At 42.3% G+C, this 17,456-nt stretch overlaps 1 long non-coding RNA gene across 1 annotated transcript in view; it reads right to left on the reverse strand.

The window, feature by feature from the left end:
- Nucleotides 1–17,456, reverse strand: part of LOC138066884 (uncharacterized) — a 241,969-nt gene that overhangs the window by 51,601 nt on the left and 172,912 nt on the right. The window contains exons 6-7 of the long non-coding RNA XR_011140512.1: nucleotides 16,059–16,165; nucleotides 15,904–15,984 (exon numbers count right to left, since the gene is read on the reverse strand). This is a non-coding gene — a long non-coding RNA (uncharacterized lncRNA). The remainder of the gene's footprint in view (nucleotides 1–15,903; nucleotides 15,985–16,058; nucleotides 16,166–17,456) is intronic.

Below are 17,456 nucleotides of genomic sequence, written 5' to 3' on the forward strand. Positions count from 1 at the left end.
ATCTATACAGATTTACATCATAGGGAATAGTGCTACATTTTTTTCCGTAGCTAATAAGCTTCTCAAAAAAAAAAAGACCCTTGATGTCTACTAAACTTAGAGAGATATTTGAAGATAAAGATTTCACAGGATGCCTTCCCCCATCCTTTCTCGTGTCCTTCCTTCTGCTCCTCAGTTTATTACATGGCCCTCCCATGGGCATGTCTCCCTGGGCATGCCTGCATGGAGAGCAACGCTAAGGAGCCCAAGCTAGTATCTGCAGAGTTGGAAAATCACTGTCACACAGGGCCATGCAGAGGTAGAAAACAGGCAGACTTATTCACACAGGTGCTAGTAAGCCACTTCCGTTCCAGACCTAGAGCAGAGCTGACTGAGGCACAAGCACGGACCAGCTAAAGGTGATAAGGAGAAAGCCCCTGGATGAATCCATGGCTAGACCTGCTTGTTGACTTTTAACTCTGTTCCCTCCCCTTCTTCCCAGGTAACATGGTGAATACAACACATCGCAAATATCTCTGAGCCTTCCTTAGGACATAGCCCTCTTCACTACTCAGAGGTGCACCTAGCCCTGATGTCTTATCTTCCTTCTCCACAGCACACAGGAATGGTCAAACACTGGCATTTCTTTCTACACAGCACCTCAAAAACCTGTCCCCTCAGAGCCATGGCCACAGACCTGCAGCACTCACCACCTGAATACAGCAACCTTCTCCCCTCTCTGCTTCCCTTTCTCCTCTCATTTTGTCTTCCATTTCATTTCTAGTTCTTACTCTTTGAGAGACTTCTACCAATCTCTGCTTATCCTTTCCTGCAAAACTTTCCAGTCTTGCCTCCATGTCTGCTACTTTATTTTTAAATCCCCTTTGTCTCTTAATTTACCTGCCCATGTCTAGCTGAGGTTTTTAAGCAGCCAACTGTTATTTCAGCACTCCTCTGAATATTCCTCCTGCATCCTCATCACTACCTTTCTATGTTTCTCCTTCTTCCCCCATCTATCAGACTACTCCCTGTGCCTTAGATATGCCATTTCCTCAAGTCTGGCATACAACTTCGGGAGGAAAAAGAGTGTGTGAATCTCTAGTGCCTAATAGGGGATGCAGGTAAAAATTGCTGCTCGGTGTGACAGAGAGCAGAGATTTGGATGCACAGCTCCCTCTGCCCAGGTGAATTCCTTAACCACCAAGCGAACAGCTATTTTTAGAAAGTTCTCCTTCTCTTTCATTTTCATTTCATGAAACATTTCAATAGGCCATGTTTTCCTCTTCATATGGAATAAAAACACATTTCGAAACCTCACTTTTCCATTAAATGAAATTCTTGTGTTCCCACTTACCCTAACCAGAAGCACTCTACCACCACATCTGCAAAATATATTGTATTGTGCTATGATTATGTGCCATTCTGCATAGAAACACAATAAGGTTTCATATGACATTTCTAACTGACCTCACTCAATGAAAACTTCCCTCTTGTAAATAAGTGCCAATCTGTACATACAGCACACATGAAGCCAGGCACTTCCCATTAGGAAACAGTTTGCTTAGCAGGCTGGAGATCTTAAACACTTCTGAAATCTCAACAGCAACAGCTATTCTGCTGGACAAAGAGCTGATTGAGCCTGACTTTGGGATAGACTCAATTATCCAAAAGAGCCAGGTGATTTAAGTGTCAAATTCCTTACCACATTTACTGACTTAATTTGAACACCAAAGTTCTTCAGGCTTTTTTGGAAGTCCCAGTTGCGATTTCAAGAACCAGTATGTCCAAGACAATCACACAATTTGAACACCATCATTAAAAGCATGACCTGTTCCTGCTTGAGACAAATGATGGAGTCCCTACATGAGTGGTAGTGAATTCATTAATCAGCTGTATTATCCATTACAGCAGTGGCTCCGTACTGTGAGACGAGAGACCAGTGAACATTTCTGAGGCTATGGTAAAAGCCTTACAGCTGTGTGACTGTAGCACACTGACTTTCTGTTTCTTCCAATAAAAGCTGAGCTTGACCTGCAAAACATGTTGGGAATACGTTTTCTGGATGAATCCAGTGGAGGGCAACCAAGAAGATCAGGAGCTGGAACAAATGACATCCAAGCAGAGTCTGAGCGAACTGCCTTTGTTCAACTTGCAGAGGAAAAGGTGAAGGGGAAATCTTATTCCCATTTACAGCTACCTAAGGGAGAGTACAGAGACAACAGAGTCAGACTCTCCTTGAAGGTGTACAGGGACAGGACAAGAAGCAACACACAGATGTTGGAATACAGACAATTCTGACATAAGGAAAAGCTATTTCACCAAGAGGATGGTCAGATACTAGGATAGAGGCCCAGAGAGCTTTCGTAATCTCCATCCTTGGAGATACTCAAAATTTGACTGGGCAAGGCCCTCAGCAAGCTGCTTTGAGCAGGATGACTGGATACTAGATGACCTCTAGAAGTCCCTTGCAGCCTAAAGTATTTCATGTTTTTATGATCATGATCCAGATTTTTGGGAGCCACTACAATAGCGTGAGATAATCTACTAGGGGCAAGATTCCTGTTGTATTTCTCAGCCATGAACACTATTGAAATAAAAAGAGGTCAAAGAGAAGGCATCCATTCTCTAAAATAAAGCTGCTCACCTGCACCATGGGTCATACCTGTTCCCTAAAAGCTGTGTGCTTAATATTACACCTATTTTGGAAAGTGATGTTTCTAAGGCCTCTCTGTCCAACCAGTTGCACTGCAGAGTTCTCTAGTGGTCATTATACTGATGACTCGCATCTTCCAGAAAGCACCCTCAGCAAGGCACTCTTTCTTCTGAAACTCAGCTTCTCCAGTGCTATGGTATGGGCTGCTCTTTATGCTGCCTTCCACAAGATCGCTCACTCTGAGATCAACATTTCCACCTTGTTCCTCTTTCCTTGAGACTGCTAACTTGCTAGAGGCTAATCCGCCTCTCAGGCAGCCCCCTTCGCACTTAGCCTGTATCCCAGGATTTTCTTTCATGAAAAAGGCACTGTAAAGGCTCTGGACCCTGTGCTATGATTTACACTTTTTCATCTCCTGTAGAAAGACTGCTGTGTATGTGATGATACCATTCAGCTCCGTTTACCTGAGAACTTAAAAAAATACCATCGGAGGTTGTTTTTTCCATATGGGTAAATAGTAGGGGTGGGAGTATTCCTTATGGGAAACCTGGAACAGTTGCACTCTGTCGGCCTGACATTTCCTGCCGTAATTGAAACTTTTGATGTTAAAAATTCCATTTACACAGTGTCGCTCTAAGCCAGGCAGGGAGAAGGGCAGAAGTGGGGGCAGCATTAGGATACTGCGTTTCCCCAGCTCCCCCACTGCAGCCAGTTAAACTAAAGCAGGTGAGATACATACATGTAAGGGAAGGAATATGAGGAAGGAAATACCAGCTGAGTTAGGTAATGTGGGTCAGAGGAAGCCAGGCGTAGTTATAGAGGCAGGCACAGACTCAATCAACTTGAGGCTCTAGGTCTCTGCTTCTGCCCATGCCCTTACTTGGGAAGGCAGGGAGATGTGCGCCCTCGTGGTTCTGCACTAACAGGGGATGTATATCCTGGAGACCTAGGCTCTGTCTTGAGAAGACAGATAGAAAAGCAGCTCCCTCAGAAGTTATGGATACCGAGTGGGAGAAATAACCTATGATATGACCCATTATATAACCCTGTAGGTGAGGTTTTTCAAAACCTGCTTAACTCTGCCCTCTCACAAGTTAAAGGGTGTTCAGCTGAGTGTCTTTAAAAATCCCACCCAAAGCTATACAACCTAATCCTTAGCCAGGTCTGCCAATTGGCCAAATTCTAATCCAAATCCCTGCCAGCTTCTGGTGGAAATCCAGACAGAGCGGCCCACTGCAGCCGACAATAAATTTAACCCAGCAGCCAATTCTAGCCCTCACCATAACCTTATAACCCTGAGGACCAGCACAAAGATGCTCCCAACCAAAGCTAGCCCAACAATCCCAGCCACTCTCAATCACCTTTAACATGAGGGCTCCTTCCAGTTCGGGGCACATCTCTTGGCTCCATAGAGGTTTCACCCAACAGACCTTGGCAGAGCCACGCTTGCCTGCCTCTGCCTTAGCTCAGCAGCACCTGCTGGCTCAAATCCTACCTCTTACCCCCACTCTGCCCTACCCAGGCAGTTCCTGTCATTCCCAGCCCTCAAGCTAGCCAGACACCTACCCCTCCTCCTCCACAAAAACTCCAGCGCACTGTTCAGGGGTGAACAGCAGCAGCAACAAACATCCTTTGAATGCTGATATCAACACTGGCCCCAGCTCCCACTAGCAGTAAACACGTTAATAAGACAAAGTGCAGGACAAAGTGGAATCCTTGTGAGTAATGGGCATAATTACATTAGCTAGTCAAAGTAACTTTATGTTAAGAAATATTTTTGGCGTGCCATGAAAAGTTGAAATCCTGTCACATCCCAATAGTTACAAAAGCCAAAGGCAACACAACATGAGCTTTATTTTAACTGTTACATTATTTTGCATTAAAATGCTTCTTCAGAATGATAATATAACCATATTTCCCTGTTTTGCTATTTTCCCCTTTGATGCAACTTTCTTATACCCTCAAAGGCACAAGGTAGGAAAGGAAACAATTCTGCCTGTGACTTCTTTTTCAGGTGCCTTAAAAAATAAGGCTTCTTAAAGGTCTCCAAAAATAAGACAGTGAAAAAACAAGTATCTAGAGTCACCAATCATTTCTTAACTCTAGATCCTCATTGTCGAACAGCCATTTGACCGTCTAGCCATGACAATAACAGCCAAAATAATAAGCAAATTACATTAATCACTATTCTTTCTAATAATGCTTAAAACTAATGAGAATCAAGGGGTGAGAAAACTGAACTTGGATCTACAGAAACAGACTTTCTAGGAAGGAAATAAATCAGTTATTCTGAACAGCTATCCAGATTAGTTCTCATTTCTAAGTTTATAACTTAAATGTCGATTGACTACAGATTCAGTCTACTCCTTGGAGTTCCACAAAAAGTTCCCTCAGGAAGGGAAACGGGTAAAAATTTCAGGTCAAAAACTTTTCTCGTCCCCTAAAATGCTAACCAACTAACACATTTTATGCTACTGACTTTTTCAAAGTTTGTCTCCAGAGCAGACAAAACTAAAACCTAAAAAGAACAAGCATTCTCATGCTAAATCTAACATACAGATGCTCATTTTCATTGAATTTTCATTGAATATTTAATTTGGATATTCCTGGAGATAAGTCTAGATTTCTCCCTTCAAAAAGTTTTAACTTTGAAATTCATTTTCTTTTTTGAAATAAATTTTAAAACTTCAACAACTAAGGAATGAAATAAAATAATTCATTTCAGGTCACACAAAACATTTTCTTTCAGACAAAATGAATCTTTTTTTAGTTTTTGGCAGGTTGAATATTTTGGGGGAAAATCCATTTTGTGAGACTTAAAAAAACAGAATTGCCAGTGATCCCAGTGCCTACCCAGTGTTCATATTAGCTTCACCAAGGAATCTTTTTCAAGAAAATTCATAGCACACGTGCCCCTTCTTTCCAGGCAAAGTTGGGAAGATGCACTGCACAAAGATCAACTTTTATACTATAGCAAAAATAAGAAGCCCCATAAGAATGGGGCTCACAGGTGCCCAGCTATGCAAAAGGCTGCCCCCAACCTGAGGGGTTCACAATTAAGTGAGAAAGAAAGATGGGATTTGCCCAAGGTCACAGACACTGGTAACAGCAGCATAAAAGGAGTCTGCTTCATCTTAACTCTTCCTTCAGTGACCTACCTGGTAGGGTGGTGTGGTCAGGCTCAGTGGATAAAGCCTTTGTTTTGGTTCCAGAAGGTGTCTGCCTTACTTCTGCTTCATGGGCTGGCAGAGGGTTGCAGAACCTCAGCAAGTACAAATCTCATGATCATCAGCAGATACCTAAGGGGGGGACCACAAAGAGTAAACTGGTATTCTTTATCTTGCTCTTATATTGATCTTGACATTTGTAAACGTGGGAGAAAAGAGAACTCCTGCTGTGCCACTAGCAGAAGCCATATACCAGAAATTATCGACTGTGAAGTAAAGAAAAAAACTGAGGAAGAAAAAGAGATACAGAGTAAACAGAAAAAGAGAAGTGCTGTCAGGAACCTATAGGAATACTTAGCATAAGAGTTGTGGGCGTCTCTGGTCTACTGCTATGGGTAAACATTTATCTGAATGTCAGCACATGGTGGAAAATCATGTGAGATGGGCCAGAACTAAGTCATGATTGATGGGCCTTGGAAGAACAGGACCTGGCTCTCCAGTGTTGGTTTTGCAACCTTTGATCTTTATAGCCATGCATTATATAGCGGTTTCAACTTGTAACTAAATTCCTAACATACTCAGCTGTAAAATCCAGACATATCCTGAGTAATAAAACAAATACATAAGCTGGAACTTACATGAGAGAGTCATCTTTTACTGTTACTTAATTCTGGGAACTCCCATCTTTCTCACTTAATTGTGAACCCCTCAGGTTGGGGGCAGCCTTTTGCATAATTGCGCACCCACGAGTGCCCAATTAGTGCCCAAATAGTATAAAAATTGATCTTTGTGCAGTGCATCTTCCCAACTTTGCCTGGAAAGAAGGGGCACGTGTGTTATGAATTTTCTTGAAAAGATTCCTTGGTGAAGCTATATGAACGGTGGGTAGGCACCGGGATCACGGGCAATTCTGTTTTTGGTTATTTCTGTATCTGCTATTTCTGTCTTGTTATACCAGAATCAGTAGTATAGCGTGCTTTTAAGATCAGCATGAAGGGATTTTAGCTTGAAACGCATTAATTGGGCTGAACAGACTACATTATTAATCCTATCTGGATCACTAGTTTATAGCACCTCTAAGGAGCATCACAGAACAGGCATCTTTCAAACTGTTGTACATACTGTAACTATGCAGCATGATGTTCATGAAATATGACTTCTATCACACTGTGTATCAGAGCCACGGGCCTTCTGCAAAAACGTCATTCTAAGAAATTTTTGCCTACTGCGGATATAACCAATAAATCAAGGCAGTTGCACAAGCCACAACCTAGGTGGCATTAATTAGATCAGTGGAAGCTATGATCCAACATAATTATCATTTCTACCCCACCTATGTTTAATTTCAGTGTTTCTTCCTATCTTTCCCCCAGAGGGTCAATAGGAGAGCTGAACTACGTGCTTCAACAGTGCCAGTCTCCAGAAGCAGCACCAAAGAGAAATGTTGAGTAATTACATGAGTGCAAGTAAGGGGAAGGGGATTATCATGAGATGCAATCAGATACTATACAAGGGGAGAAAGGAAGGGATTCATCTTCCTCTCTCACACCCCTTTTAGCACTGCAGTAGGACACGGGGTGTGGGTTTTGTCCTGCCTTTCCTGATCTGACCCACCAGTCCTCATTCAGCAAGGTATTTAGATACAGAAGTCACTGTAAGCACGTGGAGGGTCTTAGTGAACTAAACCTGATTTCCCAACATCTGAAGTAAATGGAGCATTTTGACGAAGCAGGACCACTGTGCTTGTTACTGGTACTTGTGCTGCTGAACTCAATGGAAAGGCCCAGCGAAGGGGAAGAATGGTCAATGCACTGAGACTTGGGGCATCTCTGGCCATGTCTATAGTAGAAAGTACTGCAGAACAACAGAAATGATCTGTAGAAAGAAACAGCCAGTGCCAAGGACCTTACATTCACACTGTGCGCATTTCCATTCTGTACATGTTTTGCTTCAGACTAGCTCCAGTCTAGCAGCTGGTAGCAACTAGCACTGGCTGCAGCGCACTAGGTGCAGCCCTGCTGCACATCTACCAGTTTAGTGCCACCCCAGAAGAATCCAGTTCATGTGCTTCAAGATTGCTCTGCAAGGTAAACCAATGTGCAGTTAAGTGAGAATGACTGGGAGACTCATTTCAAAAGTTAACTGTTATCTGAACTAAAATGTCAATGCTGGTTCCCCCTCCCAGTCAACTCTCTGCAGGTCATGAACAAGTGACTGGGGATACGTGTGTGCTGTGGACTGCAGGCTACTTCAGAGATTTCCCAGCAAACGTCTTCTGAGATAGCTACAGAACAAGATCCACAGCAGTATAACCAAGTCGGTGTGACACTATGCCGGGGCTATTTTGTCCTGCTGAAATAGCCCAGCATAACACAGCCCTAATGTAGGTTTGGAACGGACCAACATGGGTGTCCCTGGACAGCACTGCATTGCGTGGCTGTACCAAGACATTGGTGGCCAGCTCCCTTGTGCTATGTATGCATGCTCTTCCTCTCCACCAGCTCTTCTCTCAATAGGGACAATTTTACAACCCTGAGTGCTTGAGGACCGTGCTTCAGGAAGTGGGAGCCACACAAATATAAATATACATGGAAAACCAGGTGTTTGCAGGACTGCACCCTGAACCCCTGTCCAGCTTACAGCTGTAATGAGAGTACCACGTCTGGTAGTAGCCATGGCTGGTGGAGAACTACGGCCTTTGAACTGGTAGCTGCAAGAACTTTATGCAAAAAGACATATCTTGCAGGACGCAGCATTTCTTTCCGATTGAAGGTTGCACCATCACAGTGGTTGGAAGACAAAGAGGTTTTCTGCTAAAAATCCCCAAAGATGATCTATTGTAGTAGGTCAATTGGTTCTGTTCTTCTTTGACCTTTCCTGTATGCGTCTGCTCTTCCCTACACTTACAATAAAACATTTTCCTTTGACGCTGCGCAGGGCTCTGGGTAAAAAGAGCTTGGTGTAACCAGGTGTGCTCCTAGTGAACTGCAGCCTGCAGTACAAAGACATCACTGTTTTTCAGAAGCCCATTCAGTAATGTTCACTCAACAGAAGAGACCAACAGCATGGCAATATCCATCAACCTCCTGCATTTGCTTGTAATTAAAGAAAGGTCAGTAGCTCTACCTTTCTGAGAACCACACTTACCTTTGCACAGTCAAAAAACAAACATATACAAATTTCATAACGGGAACTTTTGACTTCCAGAAACATGACACCTGAGACATGAAAAATATTAAACAGCTAGCCATGCTAATCTAATAAGGTCTGTGAAACTGACCGTCTCTCTTAGCTGGTCATAGAATCGTTGAGATAATATTTGGTACCTAACAGCAAAAACTACTGTATTCTAAGTTTTCCATGCCTCACTTCTACAAAAAAAGGCCCTTATTCACCTTGCTTCATTATCTTTTCTCATTTTTATAGGCAGCCAGAGGGCATGCTGGATCCTCAGTTTGTTTGTCTGGATCCACTCATTAGTAAATTACGTGCAGTGAGAAATGATGTGCACCTGGACATTCAGACTGCGTAGATTCCTTAGCATTCCAATAGGTTGTGCTACTCCGGGAAAAAAGGCAAAAATACCCTCCCCTCAAAAGATGTTACTGAAATGTGATATTTTCTTCTATGCTTTTGGAGTTCTAGGAACTGTCATATCATAAATAGAGCAGAAGTACCAAAAAGCAAGAACAAAAGATAAGAACAAAAAGTACTAGAGTTCTCCCTGGAAAGCTCAATTAATAATCAGTTTGTTTGCTGAATACAAAGATCCTGCAGCCAAGAACATGGCCACATTATGGTGACAATCTGGGTAGTAATACGTAAGTTTTTACAGCATAGCTAGAAAAGAACTACTAAAGAGGAACAGAGGTATTTAAGGATTCACATAGGAAATTTGCAGCAATGCCACGACTGTAAACCTGACATGTTGCTCTGGAGTTCCGGAAACAGAAATGACCTAGAAATCTAATTCTGGGTACCAAGCGTTTAACCCCTCCCTGGTACTCTCATACTCTCTGTGCTGTGTAATTTGCTAATGAAATGAAGGGAACTAGGACAGAGAGGGGCAGATATAGGATACAGACAGAGCACGAGGTATTCCATTGAACTCCTTCTGACGTAAAACCCTTGAAGACTAAAGACAACTGGTGCAAGAATCAGGAAGACGCAATCCAACGGCCCTCCTGCTCTACTTTTCCCACCATCAGCTGAGCACTGCAGAGAATGCAGTTAAATATGTCTTCCAGAATAGCTTTAAGGATTGGAAATCTGATAAAGCAAATACAAGCGGCAAAGCTCCACTGACGTCAGTGAGACTTATATAAGGCAAGATTTTGTAATGGTAAGCGTAATACTGGAACTGAAAAATCCTGCACACTGAACAAGGAAATTTCTGAGGCTGGCCTCAACACAAGGCATGGAGTGGCCATCAAAAAAATTCCCTCCCCCCCAAATAAAAACTGAACTAGGAATATTTCTGCAAAAATTGTCAATTTCTGTGTATAATCATGCAAGTATACTCTACTGCAGTAAAAGCATCCAATATGTTAATATTGAATGATATTTTAAACAGTAAATTTTGAATTTATGCATTAGAACTTGCATGAAAAAATGTAACTATAAAATGCAATACAGGCAGTCCTGGGACAATATGGTATGCGAGTCATTCTTCCTTCACACAATTCTTCTTTTCAGGACCATCTACTAAGTTGGTGTGAATTAACACTGGTCATTTGAAATCAATTGAAAAAAATGGAGTTATGCCAAATTACATCAGTGAAGGATCCAGCCTTTGACTTCAAGTTATCCTCAGTTAACACTGGCGTAATCAGAAAAAGGCAACATTTACTTCTCTGCCCAATCAAAATAGCTTGAATATTGGCTACTTTCAGAGAACTGCCTGAAAACATTCCACAAACCATGAATTATTCACAGCATTAAACAAATAATTGTGACTAGTAAATAAATATTTGAAAGTAATGGCTGGTTCATAGACCATTCAAACATAGTGTAAGGGGGAGATATTCATCATATGAATTACCCATTAAGAATTATTGGCTCAGCTCTAGTTATAACTGATAAACAGTCATGTGGATAACAAGGCAAGTGTTTGGCAAGTCTCCTGCTTTCATTCTCAGCAATATGGCTTCCTTTTCAACAGACACACAAGCTCAACTATTTATCCCACTCTTACCAGAGAAACTAACTGCCCTCAGTGCACCTGAAAGGCGCAAGTTGGCTCAGGGTTTCTCTGAGCCCTACTTGTCTGGTTAAATTCCAGGTCAGGCAACAGCATTCTGACAGAACCACATTCCTGCTGTAGTTTCAATTACCTAAATTATTCTTCACCTCCTGTCCTAAGCATGGGCATATTTTTGATGGCCCTAGCTGGGAAATGTGAGTGCAAACTGCTACCAGATGTAGAGATGAAGAATGATTTCATTTTGGAGGCACTAGCCTCCACATCAAAATATCTGAGTCTCTGCTGTGCCACAGGCTTTTTGTAAGCCACTTAGGCCCAAATCCCCAAAGGTATTTAGGCTTTTAACTCCTGTTCATTTCAGTGAGAGTTAAAAGCCTAAATACCTCTATGGATCTGGGTTTTAGGCTCTGTGGTTATGTCCACGCAGCGCAAGGGTATCCATAGTACCGGGCAGACAAATCAGAGCAAACTCTTACCAGCCTGGTTTCTCTGTAAGAGTAATACTCCGGTGTTGATCTAGTATTCAGCCAAGAGCAGAAGATAATCTGAGTCTAGACAGCTCCCATCACAGTATTCCCAGTTTACAGCACACTCAGAGCTAGCTTGGATATATCCACACAGCACAGCATTCTGCCAGGTAGGTATAAGCCACAGGCCTCAAAATTGCACTGCAGTTTGGATAACAGCCTGCCTTGTCGGGATATGGGGAAAATAAATATATCCAGCAAGATGTGCACAGTGCCCAGGCGTTCTGCTGGTGGACAGCATAGAAGGCATTGGGAACGAGCAGGCTTGGTTTGGCTGAACAATTCTGCAAATTCTATTGGAATTCAGCTTTTCAGAAAGCAGCTTCTGCTGGCTACAGAAAGGCAGCAGGGGGCTACACACCACGCGCCCCTTTAAGTGTCTGGCATCCTTCATTTATAATGACAGCATAACATCTGACTATGTCTTCAAAAAGATTCAGAGTAAATGGTTAATGTGCAGTTGTGGTAGTTAAAAAAAGAAATACTTTGCTGCTATTCTATTGTCAGTTTTGGCAAGCAGCACTGGGGAAGCAAAACACTGATAACATTGCTTTATTGTTCATGTAGGTCCCAACCTTAACATGCTACATCTGTATCTTCTGTCTCAAGAAGTTGCTTTCTTTTCATCAAACACATTCCAGAAGTCAGCAGTAAAAGCACTGACAAGAGACAGCAGATTGATCCATTAACTCTCACTCACTGCTAACAGTTCCTTGGCTGAAATCGGACCCTGCATTCCACTTGGGAAGATTTGGTAAGTTCAAAATGTAAACATGCTTGCAGGATTTGGTTACTGCTTTCATATACTGCAGCTCCTGCCTCAGCTTAACAGGAGGTGCTGGAAATCTCTACAGGTGCTGTGCCCCTTACTTTATACAGGCATAATTAAGTAACAAACAGGACAAGCCAAACAAGTCCTGTGTGTCTTGTGTTAATATTATACTAGATTCTCAGTTAGTGCTAATCAATGTGGTTGCAATGAAGGCTATTACAGTGTATAGCTCTTTTTAATATGTCTAACAACAATAATAATAATAAATAATAACGATGCACTCTTCATTCACCAGAAAAGATGTAATTAAATGAGCACATATTTCCCCTTTAGAGACAGGCCCTTAAGCATCTTTCTTTTAGCAGCAGTTAAAATGAAGTCTTGCCTGTCATGGCTTTGAATTTGCTTTTCAGAACTGGCCTTTATTTTTGGTTAGATTTATCTAGCAATGCTTCTCTGTTGAACTATTATTCTTCATTTGTATAGATTTATCTAGCAATGCTTCTTTGTTGAACTATTATTCTTCATTTGTATTACCAAAGCATAGAGGAGTTCTACTCATAAACCACGATTCCACTGCACTGGTCCCCATAAAAACAGAACAAAACTCAGGCCCTATGCCAAAGAGCCCACTGTCACTGTAACTCTACATTTCTTATGCATCTGCTCATAACAGTGTAATACACAGTACGAGGCTAGTCTCCTAGTGTGGCTCTCTGTCCCCCTCTACCGACTACAAGAGGTGGTTCTGGGTCCAATTCCTGCTTCCAGTGACTCGGCCTGGGGTGCTGTTACCCTTGAAAGGTGACAATGCAGCTTCTGAGAGGCTGCAAGATGCTGGCTTACCCTGGGAAGAAGCCTAATTTTCCTGTGCAACAGCTGGACAAACAGGCTTTTGTCAAACTAGGCACACTGCTCACAAAACAGAACTTTTCTGTGCTGAAAAATTTGTCATTTAGGTAAAACATCAGTGCAGTATTCCAGCCAACCCCTTAACATTGTGATTCAGGATGGTATCTTTGGTGTCCCATCTGAAATGCAATCATGCTTCCCGTTAGTTCCCTTGACTGTATGCATCAGATTCTTGAAAGGGAAGATATTTTCCTGGAAGGTCATCTACTTCAGCCAAAAACTCTCCGCCTTTTAGGAATTTTGGGTTTTGACACGACCATAGCACTTCCCACAGAAAGCAAGCGCTCTTGAGAAGAAATATGCCTAATTGTAAAGTCATGTTTCTGACAGAATATGCTTTCACTGCTCATGTGAACCTACCTATCACGGGCCTGTGCTTTTGGAGCAGAAGACTCCAAGTTCAGTCCCTCAGCTCATGAGGAGAGCCAGTACAGATAGTTATTGGTAGTTGCCTCGAGCTGCTCTGCTGACACCACTGGGAGTTTTGCCACTGATTTCAGTAGAGTCATGATTTTACTCAGGACTCTGCTGCCATTGGACTCGTGGTTGTAATTATATGACTCTTCACTAACTAGTTTGGGGTTTCCACACTGCTGATTCCCCTCAAGTCTTGTTGCAAAGGTTAGTTATGATTTGTTACAGAGGCTGTTTGAAAGCTACATGTTCGTTATGCTTCTCTTCTTCCTCTGGTACTGTACAATCACAGATGCAGTTCCCTATTCTAGGTATATCTATATACAAGATCATCCATATTTATATCTTAACACTTGACATTTCTCTCCTTTGTCGTCTCAAGTTTCAAACGTTTATTGCCCTTCCCCTGTTCTTCTCTGTCCTCCATGATCAGATCTTCCACGGTTAATATCCTTTTGTAACATAGGTCTATAAACAGATCCTAGCTACCAGTGAATGATCTAGGAAAAATGATTTGTTATTATTGAGGGTCTGGATCAGGGATTCATCCAAGTTTCCAGATCAGTTCGGCCTTCCAGTGTGACCCTTAAGAAGTCATTCCACTTTCAGATCCATCTCTGTCTGTGCAGAGAGAGATGTCCTGCATGTTCAGACTGCAAGCCGTTCAGGAACCAGGGCTGTTTTTGCTGTCTGTCTGGAGGTGAGTGCAGAACTAGGAGCATCTCCATAATAATTCTTGATGAAGACTTCCTATTACTAGAGTTAACTTACAACACCTTAATTTGTAGGCAGGCTTTGTTCACCTTGAAGTCAAAGGCATGATGGCAACACATTGTCCAGCTTTAATCTAGCTAGTGTGGAAACCTTAAGCAGTGGAGTCAGTGTTCAGGCACCAGTTATTGAATATGCATGCAGCATCCTGGGCAGGCTTGTCCAGCCTGCCTTAAACTTTGTGAAGATAAAAGCTAGCTGTTATTTGCTTATCTGTGTTGCAAATACACCTCCCAGTTGCAATGACAGTCAGGGACCAGGGGACCGTTCCTCTCCCCATGTTATGCTGTCAGAAGTATGCTAAAGCCCCAGGGAAGCAAGGGGGCTGGCAGGCTGCCCTGAGGCAGTCCTCTCTGACTGCAGCCTGCATGCTCTGTTCCAGAGCAGCCTTGATTTTGTCAGCAGCTCATAGAGACTGCGATGTTCAAAACTTCTCCTCTTCCTCATCAGGCTCTGGAAGAGGAGGTGGACTTATGAGGACTGGAACAACTTGAATTTATTTTAGTGATTTTCTCAAAAAGTGATCTGTTAAAGGGAGAGAAACATTCTTTTGTATGAAGGTGCAATTTGCATTATATATTTTAAATCTGGGAATGAGCACAAAATGAGACCTCATGGAGGTTTACAGAAATTGAATTACCATCTTGCCTATACCAGTTCAGAGTTTTACAACTTGTTTTCACCTCCAGAAGAGATGTGAACGTCACTGAGTGATTTTATGCCTTCTGACAGGCTTGCTTTATTGAGTGTTTTACTTTTGTCAGATTCTGCAGAGATAGCTAATGGATGCTCAGGGGTCCTTAGACCCCAGGCTGAAAATCACTGCACTGCTATCTTACATCAGGAAAATGGCACCAGCTTCAGCTGGATTGTGTGTGGGCATAACTGATGTGAAATAGGAATCAGGCCCATGGGTACCTGAGTCTGCAACTATGCTCGAGCACAACTGGAGCATTTGCAGACAGATAAGGCTCTGTACTTTATTTGCACATACAAATGCAATAAAAAAGAGAAAGCTAAGAGCAATTTGGACTCTTCAATATTTAGGGGCTTATTGTAAAAGTATACTAAAGGGCCTCTGAAAGCTAGACCCTTTGAGGAAGTCTCAAGTCCCAGACGATGAACTTCAAATTGCAAGCCACTTCTCATAATCTTGGCCTGAGTTTGCAAAAGTCAAGACAGGCTATAGCTGGCAGAAAACTGTCCTCCCTAAAGTCTGGGCCTGATTATTCAGACACATTTTCAAATTGAGAACTATGAAAAAATTAAATCCAAGCACTTGTGAGTTCCTGCTGACCTGCTACAGAACTGCTTAGTGTCATACATTCAAATTGGTCCAACAATGTGCGCGTTAGCAGGGCTGCATCAAAAGCTTCAGTGTCTGAGTCTGGCTAACCAAGCACAAGCTTGGATACTTATTTAAAACTTGTTTGTATCCTTTAGTCCATGAAGTCAGGGTGAAAATTTTGTTGGAATAAACCTTCTCATGAGCTCTCCAATAATACCTGCATCCAGCTGGGCTAGGAAAACACTGAACCATCTTTCAGAGACTTTCTTCAATTTTGCCTTCCAGTTCCAGCTGAGACCTGAAAGAACAAAGTTTTGTAAGTAGGACCAGCAGCAGGGGAAAGAAAAGTTTGTTAAGTCTTCATAAACATACCTGTATATGCCAGTGTTGAGTACCTGCATCTATCTGTTCCTACCCGAAGTCCAGTGTCTGGGAGAAGAACAAACAAGTGCAACTGGCCATACAAATCGTATATTCTCCTGAAAGAAAAATACAACTACATATGCTTGAGCCTCTGCACTTAAGCAATTGAGGAAAATAAGACACTGTTAATTTTAAAAAACTCTCACCGTGTCCTTAGTAATTAAGATAGCACGGATGCAATAAATCAGCCCATGTTCCAACCCACAAAGGGCAAATATAACCAGGCAGCAAATTATAGTAAACATTTATGAATCCCTTGTATACAGCACATGACCCCACCCACTCTTTCTGGCTCAGAAATTTGCTGTTGATTGCACTGGTCCTTCTGGCATTTCATGTCCTCATGCAAGTCATACCAAGTAGCCTCCCTGAAATCCTGTACCTGAACATGATCGGACTCATTTGAATCACTGAGTATATTTTAAGTGATGATTAACACTCTGAGAGGATGAGAGAAACCAAACCAAAATGGTTAGGAAGCTTTTTTTAAAAGAGGAACAAGGAAAATGTAAATTGAGGTTTCTATTTAAGCAACAAGAAACTCCATGCATCCTTTTGTAGAGGAAGGATGGTCTCAAGGCCGAAGCACATGGCTAGGGCTTAGGATCCGACTAAGCCATAGCTGTGGCTCCAGGATGGCACAGAAAAGCCCTGGCAGAGCTCCTGTGTGACCAGAGTTCCTCAGCTCTTCCTCTATGAAATGGGGATAATTATCCTTTCTTACCCCCATCCTTCATCTGTCTTGCCTATCTATACCAAAAAACATTTCAATGACAGAGCCTGTCTTTAATTAGGTGCCTGTGTGCATTTAGCACAATAAGCTGCCAATTTAAGCTGAGGTCTGTGAGTGCTCCTACCTGGCAACTGAAACGGGCATTTACTGCAGGGTTAATGACCAACTGAGATTACGTGATATTATTATTTCATTTGTACTGCTGTCATACCTAGGAGCACCAGCCACAGAACTGAACTTGCTTGGTGTTTGCATTTAATGCATATAGAGTGTAATGACAGTGCCTCTCCCAAACAGCTTAAAATTAAGTCTTATTCTCCCCTCCCCAACCAATGACTTGTACTGAGTTTGTTCCAGGGAATGCTTTTCAGATATAGCTGCCAGTGTGACTGCATTGAGGATCTCAGCGTGTCCATTCAGATTAGATACAGGTAGCACCTGAGAAGTGCAGGTGAGATTTCAATCAGAATTAGGACGAAAGTGAGAAATATTTTCTACCAAAAGGTTTAAAGAAACAAAAACATTGTTTTCAAATGCAGTAATGTCCCACTGTTAATTTTTTCACAAAAGGAAAAAGAAATCCCAAATAAGAAAGGCCAAGGAAGTAATCTGAT

Source organism: Struthio camelus, chromosome 3, assembly GCF_040807025.1.
Source record: "Struthio camelus isolate bStrCam1 chromosome 3, bStrCam1.hap1, whole genome shotgun sequence".
NCBI lineage: Eukaryota > Metazoa > Chordata > Aves > Struthioniformes > Struthionidae > Struthio > Struthio camelus.